At 43.5% G+C, this 6,000-nt stretch overlaps 1 protein-coding gene across 4 annotated transcripts in view; it reads left to right on the top strand.

Annotated features, from left to right (window-relative positions):
• The first annotated feature begins 351 nt into the window (after nt 1–351).
• cdh6 (cadherin 6) overlaps nt 352–6,000 on the top strand; it is an 80,823-nt gene continuing 75,174 nt past the window's right edge. For 3 of the 4 annotated variants that reach the window (XR_004616710.1, XM_034613110.1, XM_034613108.1), the window contains exon 1: nt 353–498. The gene's annotated coding sequence lies outside the window, so the exon portion shown is untranslated. Of the gene's footprint in view, nt 499–6,000 lie in introns of all 4 variants that reach the window. The other variant, XM_034613111.1, reaches the window with a different exon arrangement.

Below are 6,000 nucleotides of genomic sequence, written 5' to 3'. Positions count from 1 at the left end.
AGAGAGAGAGAGAGAGAGAGAGAGAGAGAAAAAGAGAGGCAGAAAGAGACAGAGAGAGAGGGAGAGAGAGAGAGCGAAAGAGGCAGAGAGCGAGAGAGAGAGAGAGAGAGAGATTGAAAGAGGCTGAAGAGAGAGAGAGGCAGAGAGAGAGAGAGAGCGAAAGAGGCAGAGAGAGAGGCAGAGAGAGAGAGAGAGCGAAAGAGGCAGAGAGAGAGGCAGAGAGAGAGAGAGAGCGAAAGAGGCAGAGAGAGAGAGAGAGAGAGAGGGAGAGAGAGGCAAAGAGAGAGAGGGGGAGAGAGAGAGAGGCAGAGAGAGAGAGAGAGGCAAAGAGAGAGAGGGGGAGAGAGAGGCAGAGAGAGAGAGAGGCAGGGAGAGAGAGGCAGAGAGAGAGAGGCAGAGAGAGAGAGGCAGAGAGAGAGAGGGAGCAGCAGTCTCAGTCTCCTCTGGATTCAGCGTCGGTCGCTCGCGTCAAAGCTCCATCCTCGGCTCACAGAGACGGTGAGTGGCTCCACATGAACTCACACACACACACACACACACACACACATGACAACAGTTAACATACTTTTGACACATCGTGAATGCGCGTGTTGGTGCCAGGTGCTCCGGGCAGTGAAGTGTCCTCAGGTAGAAGTTGGAGCAGGAGCCGCTCGTTGGACGCGGTGAGCGGCGGAGGGCACGCGCACGGAGTTGGTGTGTTTTCATGGGGAAAGTGAGGAAAACCAGATAGTCCGCAACTTTCCTCAGCCTGTCACACCTAATCCGCTTTTCACGCCCGTTTATAAACAGCGACCTGAAAGAATTTATAAAAACCAAAGTTATCCCTATAATGTACCTCCTCCCATTACTCCGTATTAATAGCGAAACAAGTTCGAATCCGGAGCACAAATTGACTTCTGTGTGCCAAACATGAACTTGCGTGCAGGTTATCATGTGTGGTATTTCATTATAAAAAAAATAGTGAGGTTTTTATTTATGCGTACTTATTATAGAGCCCGTTCAGAACAACGGTAAATACAGGCGCGGATATTTGCTTATATTCGTTCAGGGTTATTGGAGCGCAGGGTGAGTAAAGACCACGGTACACGGTGTTAACGCTGTTACACGTTTAGTGTTGGCGCAGTTCTTTTTCCCCTCGGTTCGTTTATGTCTTTATTTGAACCTCTCGTCAGAAATGCAGTGGTTTTCGAGTCCCATCTGCAAAGGGAGAAAGTGTGTTGGCTGAGGGGAACATTGCGGCTGGGTTGGCGGATGAATTACATGGAAGAAGCTGCCACTGGAAACATGAAACAGGGTTAGTTCGCTGTTCCGGTGTCTCTGGATGGAGAGTGAGAGTCAGAGAGCGGAGCAGGGGGAAGTGATGCTGATCCGCTCCGACTCACTTTCTTCTCTTTTCCAACTCCCTCCCTCTCCCTCTCCCTCTCTCTCTCTCTCTCTCTCTCCATCTCTCTCTGGCTCCATCTTGATCCCCCCATCTCGACGTCAGTATCTAATTAGAAGATGCAGAAGTTTTTTTTTGTATATATCTCTTTTTTCAATGTCCTGCATCATCCGTCAGATAAGACGTCAGACCCACTTTCACGACATCTGAGTGGAAGAAAGAAATCCCTCCCTTTGCTTTCCCCCCTGCTCCGCCGTGTGTCTGACTTATTGTTGGCGTACATCTGTTGTCTGTGTGGACTTGCTGTATTTAGTGTGGGGTAATGAGCGTCTCTGTGAAATGGGCAGTGTGGACCCAGCTGGGAAACGTGCGTGTTCCCTCGCAGTGGACAGCTTGAACAGTCATGGTAGCAGGTTTTGGGGCAAACAGTGGCAGTGGATGCAGGCTGCTCGGTGTTGGATTTAACCTGCTTGGAGAGCCAGATGGGTGTGTGCGTGTGTGTGTGCGAGTGTGTGTGTGTGTGTGTGTGGGGGGGGGGGGGGGGGCAACATCTGGGCAGCTGTGGCAGCAGTGTTGGATACAAAATTAGTGTAATAAATAAATATGTGTCCTGTCTTCTATATTGTAAGAATGTGGCAGTTTGCTGCAGTAAATCTGCTGCGGGTCTGTGGGAGGCTGACATCAGTAATTTTGGATTTGAGCTGAAATCGAATTTTCCATGTTTGTGTTTTTAACCAGGAGCATTTTTGGATTTAACTTCATTTTTATTGCATAAATACTGAGACAAGAAAATGCAGTTAAGAATCTAATCAGAGTAGGAAAAAGCAGTGGCGTGCACATGAATAGAGATAAATACCAGTGACGTCTGTTTGATAGTTTGATGAATTTCCCTCAAAAAAGATGTATTCATTTTAACTAAACCTTCATATGTTAGTTGGTAAAACAAGTGATACCTGTGAAAGTAAAATAACAACAGGAGTTTGTTTTAGCACCGGACTGACAAAACATCAAAATTTGGTGAATATATTTACAATGGGAAGATTTGTAGGTTATTAGTCATTAATTCTCTAAACTTGTGAATTGTAATTTAGTGAAACATTGGAACCCTGAACAGACCACAGGGATCCGTAGCCCTGTTTGGTGATTCCTTTTTTTCTCCATTGATTTATACTTCAGAGGAATTTGGGGTTTCCCAGCATGCGTGCAACTGTGGATGGGCCTTGGAAATGTGCATAGCACTGGCATCCTTCATCCACATTACTGTACGTGGTCAGTCCTCGCATTAGACATTCCTCACTGACTCAGATAAGCTCCACGCAACCTAACGGCCCATCACTTACATTTTTCAAAGAGCACGAGCCCGAAGTAGACTGATGTCTGGTCAGCACATAATCACGTGACTGCTGCTTTTAGCCTGAATAGAGACTCAGGAGTCAGAGACCTGTGCACTCTGAGTGACCAGTGAGATTTTGCTCTGATTATAATTGAATTGAAACATTTCTTTCAGTGTTACACTGTGAAACAATTAACTTAATGTGAATTTAAAGTTTTAAAAATGTATAATAAAAAGTTATTTTTATGTTGTGATTGTCAGACCACTGATCGAAAACAAAACGAGCATATAACAGACTTCCCAGCATGCATTGCATTGCTTTTTAGGCATGATGGAAAAATGAATTTTGTGTCTTTGTTACCGTTACACGATGAAGTATTGAATTCTGACTCCTGTGAACAAAGCCTCAGATCTTTGTACTGACTCTGCTAAAATAAAGGTTTCAACAGTCGAGCTATATTTTTTAAATGTCAAATGAAATTTTAAAAGTGTCAACGGCAGTAAGGGAACCTAAGTATCTAAGTCAAGTCAATTTAAAATGTTCTAAGGTTTACTCAATATTTTGTTGCTCAACATTTACCAGAAGACACTGACGATTTGTAAAAAACCTTGAGTCTGATTATTCAAGACATTCCTGATGAAACACAGAAACATGAATAGGTTCTGTTCCTATTAACTGTGTGGACGCTCAGTCAGTGAGTGTTTGTCAGTGAATGACACTGACACCTACTGGGAAAGTAGCTCAGAACGCCTGCCCCACCGTGCCTCCGCGCACAAGGACGCATTTCTTTGGGACCATAATGGGCAACTCTCACAACTACAATAGGACACTTTGTTTCCCAAAGCTTATCCTCTGAAGCGAGTTGCTTTTCATGCCGGACACAAATCCCATGGTGGTCCTGACTCCAGCTGTCTGTAATCTAAGGTTAATCACAACGTGCACTGGTGGATGGAGTGTGCAGGAACAAAAGTGCTGTTGTGAACTCTCTTGTGTGATCACCCCAGGGTCCCTGAATGTGGAAAAATGAATAATCAGCTCCACTAAACTCCCACATTTTGGAGGACTTTATGTTGGGTGTGGCCTGTGATTAGCAATTAATCAGCATCTGTATGTTCCACATTTAACAAGATGCCCATGAAAATCAAAACATCTGAAGCTTAGAATATCTTTGGAAGACATGGAGCCTAAAATAAACTAGTTAAAACTGGCAGATTTGAAAGTGCTGAACTTTAAAATAGTAATTCATCTTTTGATTCATGTTTGTGTGCAAATTGCATATTTTGACAACAAAATCATAACTCAATGCCCACTTGCTTTTGTAAGTGTTTTTATTCACATCATAATTCCACTCAGAAGACACTCAGAGAGGCAACATTTATATGGCTTCAAAAAGAGAAATAAAAGAGCAAGAACACTGATTAAAAAACTAAAAAACAAATGAGAAATAAGTAAAGAGAAAACACAAACATTTTCAAGGTCTTCACAAGGATCCGAAAGAGCTTTCTGGAAGAAGACACTGACTGCCCGTCTCTGTTGTCGTGGTGGGCTGCTCCAAAGCCACCGAGCCATGATGGCAAAAGCTCAGTCACCTTTAGTCTCTCGCCCCGGACGCAGTCACAGTCGGGTCAGTCATGCAGTATGGAGCCTGTTAAGCAGTCAAAAGTTCAGTGAGATAACCCGGAGCCAGGCCAGTAAAAAACACACAGAGTCACTACAAAAACCAGTGAAGCCATCAGAGAGGAGAGGGAGATATTTGTCCCCCTCTCTTTGTTGTAGGTAAAAGCCTGACTTCAGCACTCTCTCCACACTGGAGGCGCTCTCTTTTTGGTTAAGGCAAACAAACAGGGCACCGCAGCAGTTAAGGCAAGAAGAGATGAAAGCACATAATCCTCTATATCGCTGAAACTCAGGATGGATCTAAGTATAGCAATGCTCCCGAGATGACCAGCAAAGCTAGCCTGAATGGACAAGTATTTTAGTGTGCCATTCCAAATTAGTGCTTGGAAGCAGCTCTAATGTGTTTATTAAGCAGAGTGAGGGCAGCTTCGGTTTGACTGGAAACATGGATATTTGTTTCTTTAGTTGTGCAGAGGGGACGGCTTGTTGAGTTGACTTGACAGGGTCCAGATGGGTCTCTGCCCACGCCTAATTTATTAAAAAAAAAAGAAATTTGGAATAAAAAATAGAGAAACTAGATTTCCGCGAGAGAACTCACATTTATTGGTCTTGTATACGTCTATCCACATTCTCAATGTTATTTAAGAGAGCAAATCAAAAATTCGGGAAAAAAATGATAACGAGGAGAGGGAAGATATGTCCGTCCCTAAAATCACTCACGCTCTGAGGCCGCATGTGATTTGGTGTAAACTGTATTAGTGGCAGGAGGACAGAGTTTGTTGGGATGATGTGAAAAGAACTGGATGACAGTCATGTGTGACGCAACATCAGCCTGTAAACTGTGAACTGACGAATACGAAGATAGGATAAGAAGGTGCGGGGATGGGATGACCTCCATTTTATCAGCTGCCAGCTCTCCAGAAGAGGGAGGCACCAGGGGAAGAGGGTTTCCCAGCGTGACCGATAAGCACTAAACACTGGGATTATCTGCGGCTTGTTCAGAAGAGTTACGAGACATATTTAGGACTTACATCTTCAATTTAAATATGAGATCCTAATACAGTACGTCTTTCATCAGCTGGTTATTACCAGAAGCTTTGAATCATTAGCCTTCTGTCAGCTCTTAAACACATTCGCTCTTTCAAGCCGGAATTCTTTCATTCTTAAAGAGGACGTGTTGATGGCATCAAGTTTTGAGTGAAGAAACAGTATCTGAGATTGAGGAGATAATTGAGATAATATGCACGCTCACACACACACACACACACACACACACACACACACACACACACACACACACACACACACACACACACACAGAGACAAGCCTTTTTGGTTAAAATTAAAGCTAAATGAATAGATTATCAGGCATAAAGATTTGAAGGGTTTATTACATTGTGTTGTAATTTAAGAGAGACTATGTCTTTTGTGTTTCAGTTGTACATTCTGTCTTGGATTAACATGTTGTAACCTGGGTTTACTGAATTTATTTTCATAATGAGCACAATGTTTGAAATGACAAGGGTCTAAAAAGTTCCTATATCAACACAAGCTTTGAAAATGTATCAGCTTGTACGCAAATCGATGTCCCAATCAGATCTTTTAGCTTCACCCAGTGCAATTCTCTTTTTGCGAAATCCCTTCTGCTTCTTTGCACCGAGCAGGGGT

Source organism: Hippoglossus hippoglossus, chromosome 17 (assembly GCF_009819705.1).
Source record: "Hippoglossus hippoglossus isolate fHipHip1 chromosome 17, fHipHip1.pri, whole genome shotgun sequence".
NCBI lineage: Eukaryota > Metazoa > Chordata > Actinopteri > Pleuronectiformes > Pleuronectidae > Hippoglossus > Hippoglossus hippoglossus.
This window is presented reverse-complemented; position numbering and strand designations above follow the sequence as displayed.